General features: G+C 48.1%; 1 protein-coding gene across 6 annotated transcripts in view; it reads right to left on the reverse strand.

The window, feature by feature from the left end:
* The window catches only part of ACTE1 (actin epsilon 1), a 40,954-nt gene that overhangs the window by 19,480 nt on the left and 683 nt on the right, over positions 1-20,791 (reverse strand). For all 6 annotated transcript variants that reach the window (XM_063784246.1, XM_063784241.1, XM_063784245.1 and 3 more), the window contains exons 3-4: positions 19,622-19,725; positions 5,497-5,623 (exon numbers count right to left, since the gene is read on the reverse strand). The gene's annotated coding sequence lies outside the window, so the exon portion shown is untranslated. The remainder of the gene's footprint in view (positions 1-5,496; positions 5,624-19,621; positions 19,726-20,791) is intronic.

Here is a 20,791-nt window from a genome sequence, read left to right on the forward strand (position 1 = left end):
ACAGCACCAGCATCCATGACCTCCCCGAGCCCTGTGAGCTATTTCAGAAATGGCCACTAAGAGGTTTTAGCAAAGTACCCACAAGGTAAGAGTGTGCCCGAGGAGTCATTCCTAGGACATTCGTCCTGTCCACTTCGTAGATGAGGAAACGGGACAGCAAGGAGAGAGGCTGCTGCAGAAGGAGAGGTGAGGGGAGATGCACCAGGAATACCACGGTGCTGCTACAGGATCAAGTCAGTTAAGCCCACCGGCAGGAATGCATTTCATAAGCTGACATCGTGGTAGGAGGGATCGTCACTGCTTCCACATTTGCTTCAGAAGGTTGACCGGGAAAGGGTCTGTGACGTAATTCAACTTCTGTTATTTTTTTAGGAAGATAAACCTGGCTACTTTCATGGCAGATTAAGCTATCCGTTCCATCATTCAGAGGTGATTTTACTTGATGGCCCATGTGTTCATCTGGGTCCACTGAGAAACAGACACCAGGATGGAATGAAAGGTGCAAGAATGTGATTAGGGAATACGCACACATTGGGGACAGAGGGGAGACAGCAGGACAAAGATCGAAGAGACAACAGGCTGCTGTCCAAGTCTGAGCCTGGGTGCAGGGAACAGGGAAGCAGATTGGTGACCTTAGCCACCATGCCGTCTAAGGGAAGCCTTTGCAAGGTTGTTGGAGAGTTCTTGAGCCAGGCTCATTTATCACAGGAGTGCTGGGTTTCCCGAAAATGGGCTTGACTTGCCTTGGTGTCACTGCCATCCTCAGTTGTTGGCTGGGAGCAGCAGGTAGGAAGGATGGCCTCAGTGCAATGGTGCTGTGCCGCAGGGACATAATGGTGCCATGCTGCAATGAGGCCACGGTGCCACGGTGCAGTGACGTCATGGTGCCATGTTGCAATGACGTCATGGTGCCGTGCTGCAGTGACATAATGGTGCCGTGCTGCAATGAGGCCATGGTGCCATGGTGCAGTGACGTTATAGTGCCACGGTGCAGTGACGTCATGGTGCCACGGTGCAATGACGTCATGGTGCCATGCTGCAGTGACATAATGGTGCCATGCTGCGATGATGCCATAGTGCTGTGCTGCAATGATGTCGTGTTGCTGTGCTGCAGTAACATAATGGTGCCATGCTACAGTGACCTCGTGGTGCCACAGTGCTGTGACGTTATAGTGCCATGGTGCAATGATGTCATGGTGCCATGGTGCAATGGTGCATGTGGTGGAACAACCATGCCATGGTGCAGCGGCTCAATGGTGCCATGATGCCGGGTGCAAGAGTGCAATGGTGCAGAGATGCAATGGAGCAGTGATTTCAGAGTGAGGCCCCTTCTCCAGGCAGCCACAGCTCACCTGCTCAGAGCTTTTCTATCTTAGGAGTTTGTCTCTTCAGCAGAAGAGGTTTGGATTTGGGATGAGAATCACCAGCTATGAGACCTGGGGAAAGTCGTGTCCCTTCTCTGAGCCTCCATCTCCTTCTCGGAGCCTCCATCTTCTCCTCTGAGCCTCCATCTCCTTCTCGGAGCCTCCATTTCCTTCTCTGAGCCTCCATCTTCTCCTCTGAGCCTCCATCTCCCTCTCTGAGCCTCCGTCTCCCTCTCAGAGCCTCCATCTCCTTCTCAGAGCCTCCATCTCCTTCTCTGGGCCTCCATCTTCTTCTCTGGGCCTCTATCTCCTTCTCTGAGCCTCCATCTCCCTCTCTGAGCCTCCATCTTCTTCTCTGAGCCTCCATCTCCTTCTCTGAGCCTCCATCTCCTTCTCAGAGCCACCATCTCCTTCTCTGAGCCTCCATCTCCCTCTCTGAGCCTCCATCTTCTTCTAGGAGCCTCCATGTTCTTCTCTGAGCCTCCACCTCCCTTTTGGAGACTCCATCTCCTTCTCTGAGCCTCCATCTTCTCTGAGCCTCCATCTCCCTCTCAGAGACTCCATCTCCCTCTCAGAGCCTCCATCTCCCTCTCGGAGCCTCCATCTCCTTCTCTGACCCTCCATCTCCTTCTCTGAGCCTCCATCTCCTTCTCGGAGCCTCCATCTCCCTCTCAGAGCCTCCATCTCCTTCTCTGAGCCTCCATCTTCTTCTCTGAGCCTCTATCTTCTTCTCTGTCCAGTGGGAACAATGACCTCTCTTCCTCACACCTCGCCATGGCGCTGCTGGAGGATCAAGTCAATTAAGCCCACCAGCAGGAATGCATTTCATAAGCTGACATCATGGTAGGAGGGATTGTCACTGCTGCCACCTCCTCGAACGTTTCTCAGCCACCCACATCTAAGTGTGGTGGGTAGGCGGTGGGGGAGGGACAAAGTCATGGGTGTGCAGAAGGAACAATGTTTTCTCCAGTTCGAAGTTGCTGTTTGAGATAAAAAGATGGACAGTGCTGGGCCTGGTGTCCTTTCATCAGGAGGCCTGTGGGTCAGAGCGGCTGCTCTACTTGGAAGGGACCCAGTGACTTTGGGCAATGCCTTCATCCTGCCTTTCTGTTCTCACAAGTCCTCCTACGAGGGGTCTCACTGCCATCTTGGCTGCCAGACTTAAGCCTTGGAAGGGGCGTGGGGTGGCGGAGCCCCGAGGGACACCCTGGGTCTCCGTGGCTATGACTTCTTGACTTGGGAGTTAAGGGCACTGCATTGAGCTTGTGGGAAGGGACATGCAGCTTAGATCTAGAAAAAAAGGTGACCTCTCTCAGAGACTGAAACTTACTCCCAGCTGCCCATGAAAATAAAACCAAATCAAGAGCCTAATCTGCTGTGGTTGAGCCAAGCAGTCTGCTGCCCCATAATTCATCTTGGTCATTCATTCTGTTTTGGCAAAAAATTTTCCTCTCGCTGTGATCTTGTGTTTCGCCATCTAGGTCAGCATTCCCCAACCTTTTTGGCACCAGGGACCAGTTTCATGGAAGACAATTTTTGCACTGAGCAGGGCAGGGGATGGTTTCGGGATGATTCAAGTGCATTATGTTTATTGTGTGTGGCCCTGAGCTTGTTTTCCTGCAACTAGGACAGTCCCACATGGGGGTGATGGGAGACGGTGACAGTGCCTGCAGCCTAGCTGGGGTGGATTTGGAGGGGAGAGCCTCGCTCTCAGCAGATGCTCCCTAATGCACCCCCTCTAAGTCAATTCATACTCCAAGGATAAGGCCCCTTCCCTAGAGGAGGGGCTGAGAGCTGAGATGAAATTCCAGATTGTAACTGTAGTGGGTTGAATGATGCCCACCCCCCTATCATTATGTCCACCTGGAGTCTCAGGTGACTTTATCTGCATCAAGTGTCTTTGCAGAAGTGATAGTTAAGAATCTTAAGATGAGAATCACCTTGGATTACCTGGATGGGCCCCAAATCCAATGACAAGTGTCCCTCTAAGACAGAGGCAGGAGGAGATTAGAGACAGAAAAGGAAAAAGAGAAGGAGGCCATGTGAAGACGGAGGCAGCCAAAGGATGCCTGGAGCCCCCAGGAGCTGGAAGAGGCAGGAGAGATCACCTGCTAGAGCCTTGGGAGGAAACCAGCCCTGCTGACACCTTGCTTTCAGACTCCAGGTCCCCAGAACTATGAGGAAATACATTTCTGGTTTTTTTTTTTGTTTCATTTTGTTTTGTTTTTGAGATGAAGTCTCACTCTGTCGCCCAGGCTGGAGTGCAGTGGCGCGATCTCAGCTCACTGCACCCTCTGCCTCCCGGGTTCAAGCGATTCTCCTGCCTCAGCCTCCAGAGTAGCTGGAATTACAGGCGTGTGCCACCACGCCCAGCTAATTTTTGTATTTTTAGTAGAGACGGGGTTTTGCCATGTTGCCAGGCTGGTCTCAAACTCCTGACCTCAGGTGATCCACCCACCTCGGCCTCCCAAAGTGCTGGGATTACAGGCGTGACCCACCGCACATGGCCACATTTCTGTTGTTCTAAGCGAATACACGAATATACTAGTCATTGTTATCATCACTGCCATCGTCATCATTGCTAAACACTCCCTATGGTCCAGAAACTGCACCAAACATACATTCACTCATCTCATTTAACCTTCAGGCCGAATCTCTGAGATACATACTTTGGACAATCACATTATGCAAAAGAGATGCCTCTGCCACAGCAGCACCCTTGCGCTGAGTCATGCATGTGCTGAGGACAGGGCTGAGATTGGAGCCTCAGTCTCCCCGGCCCTGAAGCCCCAGCTCTTAACCACTGAGCTCCATAATCCCCAAGCAGCAAGCTGGTTGGCTAGCTTGAGTGCAGGCACCTGCGATTTGCCAGGGTGGTCCCTGCTATGATCCCTGCCACTTGGACAACGAGGAGGAAATCCACTGGCTCCCAGCATCCATGTGCATTTTATCCTCTTAGAGAGGGAGACGGGATTTTCTCCTCTGTCACAGCTCCGGGAGCCAGTGTATCTTGGATAATTAGAAACACTGCCAATAATTTGCTCCAAGTGCTGCAAAGCGCAAGAGTGATCGCCATGAGGTCCTGCGACATCTGAGATCTTCCACGTCACGACGCTGCTCCCTACCACGGACGACTGGAACTTCCGGAGGATGAGCTCCATGATCCAGAGCATGAGCTGGGAACGCAGATGCACTGGGGGGTCTTGCCCCCACCACTTTGTCACCATGTGGATTCGAGAAGTCACCTCTCGGAGCAGGTGGTTCCTCTTCTGGGAGAAGAGGCATCTCTGTCCCTACCTGGCATGCAGCCAGGCTCAGACCCACTCGCCCAGTTTCAGTTATGATGCGACTGTGTTGTCCGGGGGAGGGGGATGAGCAGTTGGTTTTTAATGGGGTCAGAGCTTCCATTTGGGAGGATGAGAACATTCTGGAGATACATGGTGGTGAATGTTCTTGATGCCACTGAACTGAGCAGTTAACACAGCTTTACACTGTGTATACTTTACCACAATAGAAACACCTGTGTTTCTAAATTCCCTTGAAACACAGGAAGATCTGGCGATGTGAGATCCACTTGCTGGCATGTCAGAGATGGGCCTCTTGGAGGGCCTGTGTCCCGGTCGCCACCTGCCCTCCTACTGCCTTCCTATCACGGAGGCTGAGTGTCCATTGCCACTCACCCTAATGGACTCCCATTTACCCTAAAGGCAAATTGCTCCTTCTCCGTGTCCATACCTCTCTGAATGTGAGAAGAGCCAGAGATGGGAGACGGGCAGTAAGACTGATTTTTCACAATGCATCCACTTTACTGATTTACACATCGCTGCTCTCTCTAAGCCTGCGGCTCTCAGAGTGGGCCGCATGCTGGGAGTGGTGAGAGGGGCAAGGCCTTGCCCACCCCATCTCCCACCCCGGACCAGCTGAGGCAGAGACTCTAGGTGGCCCAGCCATCTGTGTGTTATCAAGCCAGGTGCTCCCGACTTGGATTTGTGGAGGCACGTTCGCACCCACCACGCCCCGCTCAAGGGATTGCCTTGGCCGCCCTGTGGGAGAGGGGATGGGGTTGACCGGGCCGGCGGGCCACCTCTGGATGAGCAGCACCCCACAGGGAGGAGACCCCGACATCACTCACATCGTGCCGAAGTTTCCCGAGGACAGTGGGGAACACGCCCATTGGGCTTTCCATTCCTGCAAATCCCACCTTGCTGAAGCCAGAGCCGTAGTCACAGATGAGGGGCACGCTGTCCACGGCGGTGAGGCTGGGGGAGAGAACACACAGTTACCCATGCCACTGCATGGCACTGGTCCCTGGGACAGGCACTGTGCTGGGCGTTAAGTTTAGGGCTCATAGCGCCCAGGGGCCCAGGGCAGTGTGGGTGGCCCCCCACACCCAGAGCTGGGCCCTGGGTGGGCAAGAGCCACTTCCAGGATGCCGTGTGCAGTTTGTTGGAAGGGGGTCCTTTCCGATGACCATTTGCACATGGCTGCCCTGGAGAAGGGAGGATTAGGGGGGCCCTGCACTAATGCTTTGGCCTCCACCTGTTTCTAGCAAACTGTGACCTGCTTCGCAGCCACTTATCTGAAGCAGCCCCTCTCCCCTTCGTGGAAGGGGGAGACCCCAAGAGGAGCTGGGGCCCTGGGTGGTCTGCAAGCTGTGGTCACAGACAGATTCCTGACTTCCAGCTCCAACGCTGCCTTATCTGGGAGGCTTCACTGACCTCCTGGCCCTGGTTGAAACCATTCTCTCCCTCTGCTTTGCTTCTAGAGAACATTTTCCATATTTTTGCAAGTTTAGAAAACATGCAGAAAGATACAGAGCATCAAAATCACCTGAGGTCCCCGCCTGTGGTCACCCCTCTGATATTTTGGCATTTCTGTTTTCAACCTACTTTTTTTTAGACAAAGTCTCACTCTGTTGCCCAGGCTGGAGTGCAGTGGCATGATCTTGGCTCACTGCAACCTCCACCTCTCAAGTTCAAGGGATTCTCCTGTCTCAGCCTCCCGAGTAGCTGGGATTGCAAGTGCGAGCCACCACACCCAGTCACTTTTTTCTATTTTTAGTAGAGATGGGGTTTAGCCATGTTGACCAGCCTGGTCTCGAACTCCTGACCTGAGGTGATCTGCCCGCCTCAACCTCCCAAAGTGCCAGGATTACAGGCATGAGTCACCATGCCCAGCCTGTTTTCAACCTACTTTTATGCACTGTATAGGTTTTTAAAAAATCAACTACCCTCAAAAATGAATGAGTACATTTTCTTTTTCGAATATTGCATTGTGATTAAATATTTATTATCACAAATGTTTTCTTCATTTTATAAGTGACTTTTGGATCTTTTTTCGATAAAGAAAGAATACAGGCTCATTGTAGAAAATAGAGAAAACTGTGAAGAAAAACAAAACCCTTTCCAAATCCTGCTAATCGGAAGTAACTTTGCCAATATTCAGCTCTCTACCCTGACAGTCGTCACAGAAAACAGAGGGGTCTCCATTCATCTAGTGCCTCTGTGAACAGCTGTGTGAGGTGCAACTCAGTGGGGCATGAGGGCGACTCTCACTAAGTTGCTAGGTATACACACTACACATATTACAGTATGTACGGTTTTGTGTTAGACTTTTCAGTGGAACATTATAGCCATTTGCATGTTATGGAATATTTGATGGAAACGTTTTCCTTCTAACACCATCTACCACATCTGCTATGAATCCTCTGTGGAGCCTGTAGGTCCTATTTTTTTGGTCGCCGTCAGCAATCCTCGGATAATCTCCTTAGTCATCCTTCTTTTTCTTGCATTTTGGATCAGCCCCTTTCCATCACCTCCTTTGAATGGAAGAGCAAAAATTTTTAAAGGCTCCTTAAACATTTTGCCAAATTGCTGTCCAGAAACGTTGGTCAGTTTGCCACAGCCACATCAGGCCCTTGTCACACGGAGCTGCCATCATCTCTGCAGGCCCCTGTCTCGCATCTCCATGTCAGGCCCATGCCCCCCGCTCTGCGTACTGCATGCTCAGCTGATATGGCTGGATGGCTTTTGAACCCACCTGGTCTCTCATGTGGGGGCTTCATGACCTTCCTCTCTGGAATATTTGCTGGTGTCCCATCTGTCTGCATGCTGACTGCGTATCTGCAGCCAGGCTGTTGCTTCTGGAAGGCCAAGCATCGTTTGCCTGTTCATTCCTGTGCGTCCTGGACATGCAGGGATGGAGGAGGCTTTGGTTACTACAGTTTTGTAGTATATTTTGAAGTCTCATAATGCCAGGTTTGTGCTTTTGCTCAGGATTGTTTTGGCTATTCAGAGTTTTTTTTGGTTCTGTACAATTTTAAGATTTTTCCAATTCTGTGAAGAATGTCCTTGGTATTTTGGTAGGGATTGTGTTTAATCTGTAGATTACTTTGGGTACTATGATCATTTTAACAATATTTCTGGATCCATGAGTATGGGATGTCGTTCCATTTGTTTTTATTTTTTGTCAGTCACTTCTTAAATATATTCCTAGGTATTTCATTTTTCATAGCTATTGTAAATGGCCTCATCTTCTCGATTTCCTTTTTAGCTATTTTGTTGTTCGTGTATAGCAATGCTACTGATTTTATATGTTAATTTTTTATCTTTACTAAATTCATTCAATTCTAAAAGATTTTCGGTAGAGTCTTTAGGATTGTCTATATATAAGATCATATTGTCTGGAAATAAGAATAATTTGACTTTTTACTTTCTAATTTGCAATAGAGCCTGAGACATGAGGGACACTTGACAGCACAGGAAACCCTTGGGTGCATTTCCTGACCTGACCCTCACTGCGGTGATAGGTGTGATGGCCTCGATGACGTTGATAGTGATGATGATGACAATGATAATGATGACTATGACAATGATTATGATGACAATAATGACAATGACAATGACGATGACAATGATGACTGTGACAATGATGATGATGGCTGTGACAATGATGATTATGACAATGATGATGACTATGACAATGATGATGACTATGACAATGGCGATGACGATGACATAATGATGACAATGATGATGATGACTATGACAATGATGACGACATTGACAGTGATGACAATAACGATGTCGATGATGATAATGATGATGACAATGGTGATAACAATGATGATGACAATAATAACAGCAATGACAATGATGATGAAAATGATAACAATGACAATTATGATGATGACTATGATGATGATGGCAATGATGACATTGATGATGATGATGATAATGACAATGATGATGATGACAATGATGACATTGATGATGATGATGACAGTGACAATGATGATGACAATGATAATGACAATAATGATAACAATGACAGTGATGACAATGATGATGATGATGGATTGTCTTGATATGCAAGGCATTTCCCCCACGTAAATCAGCAAATACCCAATGTGGGAGCAGACATCCAAATACCTTGCTCTTTCTACCAAGTGCTATGCATTTGGGGCACAGAAATAAATTGATTCCAGGCCTGGTCAAGCTGTTTTCGTTTTTCCTTTGGTACAATAGCATTTGCATTCTGATGTCAAAGATGTGGTTTTTCCTTTGTTTTGTTTTAAATCATCTGATGTTGGCTTCCACTCCCAAAGAAAGAGGGAAATGAGGCCATAAATAATTGCACTGCTCTCCTGAGCCAAAATATTTTCATCTGGGGTGTGTTGAGTGGAATAAAAACTGGTTCAGTGCAGGGAAGGCTTTTGCCTCCAATGGGCTGAATCCGAGTTTGCCCCAGCATGGTGTGGCCAACCAAGCAGCACGCTTCTACCTTACTCCAAATCCTCATTGATCTGAAACTTACTTGTGAATCCAAATATTGACTATCAATGCACAGAAGTAAAAATCTAAAGAAAGCATAACAGAAATCGGAAGAGGCCAGCTGCAGTGGCTCACACCTATAATTCTAGCACTTCAGGAGGCCAAGGAAGGAGGACTGCCTGAGCCCAGGAGTTCAAAACCAGCCTGGGCCACATAGAAAGACCCCATCTCTACAACAAATTAAAAAATTATCTGGGAATGGTGGTGGCACACACCTGTAGTCCCAGCTACTTGAGAGGCAGAGGCAGAGGCAGGAGGATTGCTTGAGCCCAGGAGTTTGAGGCTGCAGTGAGCCGACATTGCACCACTGCACTCCAGCCTGGGCAACAGAGCAAAACCTTGTCTCTAAAAAAAAAAAAAAAAAAAGAAGAAAGAAAGAAAAAGAAAAGAAATCAGAAAAGATTGCTCAGCTACTGAGAAAAGAAACTGTTGGTTCACATCACTGACATAGAAAAGGAAGGAAAGAAGGCATTGCCCTGTTTCAGGTTCTGTGCTGGGGACATAACTAATACCAGGGAGAGAACTGGTGACAAACAGGTGCAGAGAGGTAAGAGGTGGAGCCCACCCATAGTCCAGGCAGGGCCCCTCTGTGTCATTGCTTCTGCATGAGGCCACTGTGAGGTGCCTAGCAGAGGTCATGGCCTCTTGACCTAGTTGGGGCTTCTGGAAGCTGGCCCAGCAGCCTCCTAGAGCCTCTGCCTCTCTTTCCACTCTAATCCTGCTCCAGTCTTAAGATTTGGATGAGGTGGCCCCTAAGGGCTCACAGGACCCATGCTGGCCAGTAAGATTATTCCACTCCTTGGCTACCAAAGTTGGCTAAATAATGGTCCCTGTCCTCACACCACATCCTAATGTGTATATGTGTATATGTGAGCTTCCATGGCAAAAGAGACTTTATAGTTGTGGTTAAGTTATAGATCTTGAGATGAGGAGATTGCCCTGGATCATCTGGGTGGACCCTAGATAATCATGAGAGTCCTTGTAAGAGGAAGCAGGAGGTCAGAGTCAGAGAGACTGGAAGATGTTATTATTGCAGTGAGCCAAGGCATGCAGGCACCTCCAGGAGCTGGAAAGGGCAAGGAAATGGGTTCTCCCAGTTCCTAGAGCCCCCAGAGGGAAAATGGCCCTGCAGACACCTTGATTTTGGCCCACTGAAATCCATTTCAGACTTCTGACCTCCAATACATTTCAATTGTCTTAGGTCAAAGTTTGTGTTGATTTGTGATGGCTACCCTTGACCAGGGTGGGCATGTGATGCCAGCCATGGTTTCTTCCTGGGATCTTGGTCATCTCTCAGGAAGGATACTCTCTTCCCTTGGATTAAGGATCTGGGAGAACCTAAAGTGAGCCTGGAGTTGCCCTTGTAGCTGCCTTGCGGCCCCACAACCAGAGCTTCCCTGAGGAGGAAGTCAGCCCTCAGGAAGCAGAGGAGAGACATGAGGAACAGAATTTTTACAGTATCATTGGAGCACAAACCTCAGCCTGCCCTGCACTGTTCAGCCCAGGGAGCCAACAGAATTTTTTCCTGCCAAATGGGTCTGAGTTGGGTTTCTGTCACTTGCAACCGAGACAGTCCTGACCGATTTTTAGCAATTGGGCTTCTTCCTTGGTCCTGGGCATTAGAGCTTCATTGGATGGAATGCCCAGAAAATCATTGGAATTAGAGATATATGATTATCCTCTGAAAATGCTCTTGTAGATTTAGCTTAAAGTAGATTAGGTCAGAGGTGATTAATTCTGAATCAAGGGTTATCAGTATTCATTCAGCAAATATTCACCAACTGCCTCCTAGGGGCACGGTGCTGTTCTAGAGTGAGGAGACAGTGAGGAGGATTCAGACAAGTTTCTTTCCCCATGGGCATGCTGGTCTCCCTGGGAAGCCAGATATTATATGGAATTTATTTATTTATTTATTTGAGATGGAGTTTCACTCTTATCGCCCAGGCCAGAGTGCAATGGAGCCATCTCGGCTCACTGCAACCTCCACCTCCTGGGTTCAAGTGATTCTTCTGCCTCAGCTTCCCGAGTAGCTGGGATTATGGGCATGCACCACCACACGCAGCTAATTTTTGTATTTTTAGTAGAGATAGGGTTTCACCATGTTGGCCAGGCTGGTCTCAAACCCCTGACCTCAGGTGATCCACCTGCCTTGGCCTCCCAAAGTGCTGGGATTACAGGCATGAACCACCGCACCTGGCCCAGAATTTATTTTTAAATTAAAAAGTCATTCAAAATTTTTCAATTGTGATCAGTGCCATTGAGGCTGCCTGTGCATGTCTTGTGACGTCACTTGTCCTGCCTGGAGCATTGACCTATGAATGCAGTGTGCAAATGTCTCAGAATAGCAGTGACGCACACAGGGGGAGATGCCAGAAACTTCTGGGCCAAAGTGGGTCAGGGCCCACCAGCTCTGTTTGGGTGACCATGCATAGCCAAGCCACACACTCGTGGTCCTCTGGAGATGTTGGTCTTGATTGTTTTCTGCTGTGGGCTGTCCTGTGCCTTGTAGGATGTGTAGCTGCCCCCCAGCTTCCACCCACTAGATCCCTGTAGCACCCTCCAAGTTGTGACAACCCAAAATGTCCAAGCTTTGCCAAGTGTGCCTGCAGAGGGAGTGGGAGGTGGACAAAAGAGTCCTGGCTGAAAGGGAAGGGCCTTCATGATGCAGACCTGTGGAAGCCAGGTGGGAGGACAATTCCAAGGGGTGAACCAGTTAGAACCAGATTTTCCAAGCTTATGAAATACTTTCCTCACCAGGGAAACCATCACAACAGATCTGATACTATCATTGTTTCTCTCCATCTTAATCCAAAATCATTTATTCCATCACAAGAAGAAAAAATCAGGAAGTTCAATATGTCCCAGGCAGCTCTGACATCATCGTGTCCTGCTGCACCATCGGGCACATCATGCCTGACTCCCCCCAAGGCTGCGACAGGAGACATTCTTCCTGCTCAGGACTCTGGTGTTCCTGATGGGTCCTGTGCCTGCTTGAGTCATGTGGCTGCAGAGAAGAGGACTGATGTGAAGACTTGTGTTTAGTAAACTGTACAGTGCTGTACATACCTAAGGAGTGATCATAATAATAATATCAAGGAGTTATCTCTATTATATTTTGGGCAATTTGAATTTCCCAAAAGGGAGAAGTTGGGGAGGGACAGAGAGAATGAGAGTGAGACAGAGAGAGAGAAAGAGAGAGAGCGAGAGATAGATTGTGAGAAGGGGATGTTGGAGTGTTGGAGAGGGTTAGAATTGGAAAATAAGTTGGTAGACTGAAGTATTTGCAAGGCATTGTGTGAGCTCCAGGATGGATGGATAGATGAGCGAATGGATGGGTGGGTAGATGAATGAATTAATGATGGATGGATGGATAGATGAATGGATGAATGGATTGATGGATGAGTACGTGGGTTGATGGGTGGGTAGATGGATGATGGATGGATGGGTGGATAGATCAATAGATGGATGAATGAATAGATGGATGGATAGGTGGATGGGTGGGTGGATAGATGGATGGATGGGTGGATAGATGAATGGATGAGTGGATGGATAGGTGGGTAGATGAATGAATGAACGTTGGATGGCTGGATAGATGAATGGATGGATGGATGGGTGGGTGGGTGGATGGATGGGTAGATGGATGATGGATGGATAGATAGGTAGATGGATGAATGGATACATGGATGGGTGGGTGGATGGATGGATGGGTGGGTGGATGGGTGGGTGGATAGATGGAGGGATGGGTGGATGGATGGATGAATGAGAGGATGGGTGGATGGGTGAATGGATGGATGATGGGTGGTAAGTCCGTGGATGGATGGATGGATGGATGGATGGATACATAATGTAGTCATTTCTATCCTTGCATCTCTTATACCTCTCTAAGTTTAGACAGGCTTGTCTTCACCTAGTCCATTTTTTAGAAAGAAATCTTTCAAAACAGGCCTTATAGAAAGAGAAATGATGTATCTGCCTACTCCCTACACAAACTTTCTACGATCCTGGCATCCCTTTATAACAAAGTATAGTTCAACCCTACAAGTGTGCATTGAATACTAACTTATTACATTACTTTAGCGAGTTCTTGGATCTCTCCAAGTGCACAGAGACGCCCTTGGGGGTCCCACCTTTGTCCTCTCTTCTCAAAGAGCCTGAACAGCCCTGATGCCCTGTGGATGAGATCTGTTCTTCTCATGGGAAACAGATAGGATTCACAGAATTTAGCTACTTTGTTTTTCTTAAGCAAATTATACTAAGATCCATGTGGCAATGTCCCAGAAGAGAGACCACATAGAGTTGCAAGGGAGCAGAACATGTACTGCTTACATCCTTCCTCTCTTGAGAAGTTGTGCCGGTTGGCTTCCAATGTTTCTGATTGAAAATAGGGTGAAGCAAACCCCAGATGATTTAAAGGGGCTGGGATAGGATGTTCCCCAAGGCACTACCACAGGCTCTGGGCAAAACCCTGTTTCTGCTCTCAAAAAGCTCCCAACTCGTAGGAGAAAAACATTTGTAAAAAAGAAATTAATGCAATGCGACAAGGGCTGTAAAAGGAGGCAACAAGGTGAGTTGAGCTTTGAAGCCTTGAACAGATTCTAGGCAGGGACAAGCAAAAGCCCAGAGCTGGGCAGGGAGTCCTTGGAGACGTATGTGAAGGGACATTCCAATGGTCTTGGGTGTCCTCCATTCTTTACGCCCCCAGTGCTGTCACATCTGTAGGGGTTCACTGAGACATTTATAACAGCCACATGGAGATGACTTTCTTGTGCCAGACACTCTCTAGATTAATCCCGCTAGCCTCTCAGCGACCTTCTGAGGCTGGGTAGCATCAGTCTCATTTTTTCTGTGGAGGGATCAGGCTCAGGGGAATGAAGTGAGAACTCCAGCTATGAAAGCTGGAGCTAAAAATTTGATGCCAAGCAGCCTCATTCCCTATCCTTTCTTTCCACCTGAGTGGTAAATTGCAAACAGCCATAGATTCCTTGCAGCTGCTCTTGTTACGAAGTGGAGCCTATTTTCCCATGCTTAAACCTGGACTGGTCTTGTGACTCCTTTGATGGGTACAGTGTGATGAAAGTGACATTGTGTGAGCTCCAAACATAGTCATCAGAGGAGCTGCAGCTTCCTCCCTTGCTATGTTCAGACCACCCTGGTGTGGGAGCTGGAGTTAGCCTCTTGGAGGAGGAGAGGCCACGTGGAAGAGAACCAAGATGCCCAGCCAACAGCCAACCACCTGCTAGACATGTGGCTGAGGCTACCTTGGATAATCCACCATCAGATGACCTGTGAGGTGACCCCCACCCCCAGGTGCACAAGAGAGCTCAGAGAGACCAGCCAAACCAGCTCAGACCAGAAGAACCCCGAGCTGACCCACAGACTGGTGAATATAATATGACGGTTGTTGAAAGCTATAAAGCCTCAGTAAGGTTGTGCTACACTGACCTGCATCTGTACTCTAAACAAATGGTCCTTCCCAGACCTCCATGGTCTGCTTTCAACTCGCTCAAAGTCATCCACTCACCAATACAAAGATGGAAAACACAGAGAAGCTAAGGGGATTGTTGAAAATCACACTGTAATGGTCTGAACCAGAGGCTGGCAAACAAAAGCCCAAAGGCTAATTCTGGCCCACTGATTGTCTTTGTAAATTAAGTTTTATTGGAACTCAGTCACACTCATTTGCACCCTGTCTGTAGCTGCTCTTGGGCTACTACGGCAGAGTTGAGTAGTTGAGAACATGTGGCCCACTATACTAGTCCGTTCTCGCACTGCTGTAAAGAAATGCCTAAGACTGGGTAATTTATAAAGAAAAGAGGTTTTGGGCCGGGCGCAGTGGTTCACGCCTGTAATCCCAGCACTTTGGGAGGCTGAGGCGGGTGGATCACGAAGTCCGGAGATTAAGACCATCCTGGCTAACACAGTGAAACTCTGTCTCTACTAAAAATACAAAAAATTAGCCAGGTGTGATGGCACATGCCTGTAGTCCCAGCTACTTGGGAGGCTGAGGCAAAATAATCGCTTGAACCCTGGAAGCAGAGGTTGCAGTGAGCTGAGATTGCACCGTTGCACTCCAGCCTAGGCTCCTGAGACTCTATCTCAAAAAAAAAAAAAAAAAAGTAAGAAAAGAAAAGAGGTTTAATTGGCTCGCAGTTCTGTGGGCTGTACAGGAAGTGTGGTGCTGGCTTCCAGGTAGGCCACAGGAAAGTTACAATCATGGTGGAAGGTGAAGGGGAGGCAGGGTCATCCTAATGGCCAGAGGAGGAGGGAGAGAGAGGAAGGAGATGCCACACACTTTTAAACAACCAGATCTCGTGAGAACTCTATCAGGAATAGCACCAAAGGGGGGTATTCCACCCCCAGGATCCAATCACCTCCCAGCAGGCCCCACCTCCAGCATTGGGGATTACAATTCCACATGAGATTTGGGTGGGGACACAGATCCAAACCATATCACCCACAAAACCTAAAATATTTCTTATGTGACCCCCTTGTAGAAAAAGTCTGACAACCCCTCATCTAGACCGTATCCCTTAACACCGTGACAACAGTTCTCAAAGTGCGGACCCCAGACCATCAAAATTAGCTTCATTTGTTAGAAATGCAGTCCGCAGTCCTCATCCCAGATCCCCTGAATGAGAAACGCTGGGTGGGGGCCCAGCAATCTTAGTCTAAGAAGACCCCCAGGTGAGTCTGATGCCCTCCAGTCGAAGATAAGACAAGAAAACCACCACCTTCAGTTACAGAAATCTGTTGTGATTGTTGACTCTCCAGTCTGAAAAGCGTGTTCTCGTGTCCTCACTCTAGCCTTTCAGGGAGGAAGAATTGCTCTCAAGTCCCATTTTACTAGTTTAATCTGCCCTTAGCAAGATTGGAGGCAGCTGAGAGCCACTCAGTAAAACGCTGGCAGCCCCCAGGAGCTGGCAGTGGGAGACACGGGATGACTGTTCCTTCCAAAATAAATGGAGGGTTTACAGAAGGCATACAGGTTATGTGGCGTGCTGCTGTGACACACAATCAGTCCTAGCCAAACCAAGCCCTTACATTTGAGTACCAAAGTCTGGGTGAAATAACCACCTCATCCTGGTTTGGTTTTTTCCAGTTTCAACATTGAAGAAGCCATGTCCCCAAAAACTTCTCAGTCCTGGTCAAACTGGGACAAGTCCTAGGCCTGGGATGTAAAAGGCCAGGCTTTCCTGCAAAGAGCAGGTAACATGGTGGCCGATCCCGCCCACGAGCATCCACAGATGCTTCCTACAGGTGCTGGAATGAAGAGCTGGAAGCAGCCCAGTGCTCAGGGAGTCAAGGCATGGCTGGGTAAATACAAAGGCAGCTACCACCCAGTGTGGGGCACCGCCAGTGGCATTCCCAGGAGCCCCGGGAGCTGCAGGGGTCACGGGGGCATCTGAGCCAGCAGTGCAGTGGCACATGGGCATCAGCCTGGATCCCGTACCCTGGGACAGTCCTCTGCCTTGAGTCACTGTGTTCCAGACCCGACGTCTCTCACTACAGCTGTCACTTGTCATGCCTCCCACTCTATTTTCCACACCAGCTGCAGTTCTCTGGGTGGGGCTGAGCATCTGCGGTTCATTCACCCTTACAGCTTCTAGAAAGCCACACTGCAAACCCTATCGGCCAGATGAGAGCTTCCCCAGATCTAAGCTTCTCTGTCTCCCCAGGGCTGCACCCTGAGATACACATGCAGAAAGGATTATTTCTGTTTTTATTTTATACTATGTTATTATGATATAAAACAAGATATATGTAATGTATATACATGTTAGGGATGACTTTTTTTTTTTTTTGAGACAGAGTCTGGCTGCGTTGCCCAGGCTGGAGTGCAGTGGAACCATCAAAGCTTGCCGTAGCCTTGACCTTCCAGGCTCAAGCGATCCTCCCACCTTAGTATCCTGAGTAGCTGGAACTACAAGCATGCACCACCACACCTGGCTAATATTTTGTATTTTTAGTAGAAACAGGATTTCGCCATGTTGCACCAGCTGGTCTCAAACCTCAGCCTTAGCTTCCCACAGTGCTGGGATTACAGGCCTGAACCATCACACCTGGCCTTATTTTTTTCTAACAGACAGAGCCTTGCTATGTCACTAGGCTGGACTGGAATGCAATGGCGTGATCATAGCCCACTGCAGCTTCCACATCCTGGGGGCTCACATGATCCTCCCACCTCAGCCTCCTGAGTAGCTGAGACTACAGGTGCACAACACCATGCCTGGCTAATTTTTTTTTTTTTTTTTTTTCCGTAGAGACAGAGTCTTGCCATATTACCCAGGCTGGTCCTGAACTCCTGGCCTCAAGCTAACCTCCCACCTCAGGCTCCCAAATGCTGGGATTATAGGTGTAAGCCACCTCACCTGGCCTTGTTTCAATAAATAAGTTAATAACCTGCTACCCAGTATAAGACATCACATATTCTCCACACTTCCTGTTTAGGTCTTCCTCCCAATGATATCCAGCACCCTAACATTTTGCTTAATAATTCTCTTGCTCTTTTTAGCACTTTTGCCACACCTGGGTATATCCCTAGAGAAGACATTGGTTTTGCCTGATTTGGGGCTTTCTGCAAATAAAATAACCACCTCGTATGTTTTTCCTGTGGCCTGTTTATTGTATTCGTCCTCTGGTGGTGCACCCATGTTGATGTGTGTAGCTGTGGTTTGTTTTTCACTGCTGTATAGTATTCCTGGTTCCACTGGATGAAAATGTGGTCATTTGGGCCAAGGGATATGTTTGGGTAGCAACAGAAAGCTGGAAAACGGTCCTGTGTGGATGATACCATGCTTTGCCTGGAGGGCTTGATGGGGTGTGCAGGTGGACCCTGAACTGAATTTCGGGGGATCCGGGTGAAGCTGAACTCCCTCTGCTCCCCCTCATAGCACTCAGCCCCTTCCCTAAACACATATCAGTCAATTAACGTAAGTAATTTGGGCTGAAGCTTGTTCCCCTGGGTGCCATGCGTCTTGGTCTAGTCCTGACGACATCACACGTACAATACTTAAGCATATATTTGCAGAAGTAATACGCACACAAATCAAAACCACGAAACCTCTGGAAGGGTAGAGCATGAGAAAACAGCATCTTGCTCCCTCATTTGCACCCAGAATCCCAGCTCCTGTGCCCCAAGTGAGCACGCAGCACATCCCATGAGTAGCCTGCACCTTTGAGCCTCTAGATTTCACCCCTGGTTTCTTGGTGCAAAGCAGGTTACTTCTGTGTGCACTGTGCTCCCCCTGGTGGCTGTTCCCTAGAGCACAATTCTCACACCTCAGTCCCAAATCCAAGTTTCAGGAAGGAAATGGCTTCACACACTATTCCCTCTGACGCAAGGTTGGTACTTTCAGCCTTTCAACCTACCCCTCACATAATACCTAAGAATTTTGCAACATTTTTTAAAGTTCTTAAAACAGAATCATAAAAGGGAGAGGCAGTTTTAATATGTACGTACTTAATTAAAACATCTAGTTCTGGGTCCTAAGGGGATGGGGAACGCAGTCTCTGTCCTATAGGAATGGTGAGCGTGTCTAGCGCAGGGGTTGGCAAACTGTGGCCCACAGGCCAAATCTGGCCAACTGACTGCTTTAGTAAATAAAGTTGTATTGGAACTGCTGATTTAATTCTGTGTTTATTGTCTGCGGTTGTTTTCTCGCTGCAATGGCAGAGGTGAGTAATCGCAGCAGAGACCTCCTGGCCTACAAAGCCCCAAATATTTACTCACTGGCCCTTTTCAGAATCAGTTTGCCCACTCCTGGTGGAGTGTTTCAATGGAGACACCTATGACAATGACGTATGATCAGCCTGGAAGGAAGCTTCCTCTTAGGATTTGATTTTCCATTCATTCATCCCGAAACTGTTGCATACCTACTATGTGCCGGACGTTATTCTGGCCAGAAAAGATTCTTGATGTTGTTTTCAAACTTGGAGAGCTGTAGTATTTTCAGTGAGAACAGTAAGTCATACCAGTTACCAAGGTTGGTCATTCGGGCACAGATGCCCCCTGTATGCTGAACTGAAACTTATCTCAGGCCCCATCACCCCCTTTGCCTGCATCCCCTGATACTGTTGGAAGCCAACTCTGTCTTCTATGGAGGATATTGACAGTGAATTCCAGCTTGGTAGGACAGGGGAGGAAGGAGCGTGTTGGTAAGGTCTGGATCTGGCTACACTCTCGCTGTTAGTCTGGGCAGAGTCTAAATCGAGCAGTGGGAGTGTAGCCAGATCAAACCAGGTCAAGTCCCTAGACCTTGACTGGAGGCCGCCTCACTTTCAGCAGTGGTAGCCGGCTTGTGTCGCTGGCGAGAAATGCAAACGTTTGTGAATTTCAAATATGTATATATATATATTTGTGCTCCAAAGGCAGCACACCCGCATATGATTCTCCAGACACCGGGAGGCACTCGTCTCCCCTCTCACCTTTGCAATCCCCAGGTGAAGAGGCAGCACCTCTTGGCGTGATTCTCAAGGGGGTTTGTGTTTATTCAGCAATTTTTGGTCTTGCTCGGGGATGTTCTCACTTCCTATTTAAAAATTTAAAAAAAAAGATTCTGAAAGACTTAAACAGTGAAAACATTTAGGCCAAACCAGAGCTACTGAAACACATATATATATACATATATGTATATGTGCAGGAACAGAAAGCCAATTACCACATGTTCTCAGTTATAAGAGAGAGCTAAGCATTGAGTACACATGGACACAAAGAGGGGAACAATAGAGGGTGGGGCCCCCTTGAGGGTGGAGGACGGGAGGAGGGTGAGGATCAAAAAACTACCTATCAAGTACTATGCTTATTACCTGGATGATGAAATAATCTGTACCCCAAGCCCCTGCGACATGCAATTTACCCATGTAAATATATATATACCTATATATACATATGTGTATTTGGAAGAAAATACCAACCTGCTTTTCATTCACCAGGTGGCCGCACACAATGCATGGTTGGGCCTTCCCCTTAATAAACATACCTGGATAAAGAAAATGTGGTGCATATACACCATGGAATACTATGCAGCCATGAAAAGGAATGAGATTATGTCCTTTGCAGGGACATGGATGGAGCTGGAAGCCATTATCCTCAGCAAACTAACACAGGAACAGAAAACCAAGCACTGCATGTTCTCACTTATCAGTGAGAGCCGAACAATGAGAACACATGGACACAAGGAGGGGAGTAACACACACTGGTGCCTGTCAGGGGGTGGGGTGGGGGAACGGAGAGCATCAGGATAAATAGCTAATGCATGTGGGGCTTAATAACAAGGTGATGGGTTGATAGGTGCAACACACCACCATGGCATACGTTTACCTATGTGACAAACCTGCACGTCCTGCACATGTACCCAGGAACTTAAAATTTAAATTTAAATTAAAAAAAAAACACACACACACAGCCTTGGTTTAAATGTGGCCTTGCTGGTCTGTGTCAGACATGTTACAGAAACCCATCCCTCTCCCAAGAGTTCTGCCAGGACCCCTGGCTCCAGGACTTTGCAGCCTGCTTTTGAGCACATGTCCACAGAAATTACTGAATTCCAGTAACATCAAGAATCTTTTCTGGCCAGAATAAAGTCTGGCACATAG

This window comes from Pan troglodytes, chromosome 9, assembly GCF_028858775.2.
Source record: "Pan troglodytes isolate AG18354 chromosome 9, NHGRI_mPanTro3-v2.0_pri, whole genome shotgun sequence".
NCBI classification, from domain to species: Eukaryota; Metazoa; Chordata; class Mammalia; order Primates; family Hominidae; genus Pan; species Pan troglodytes.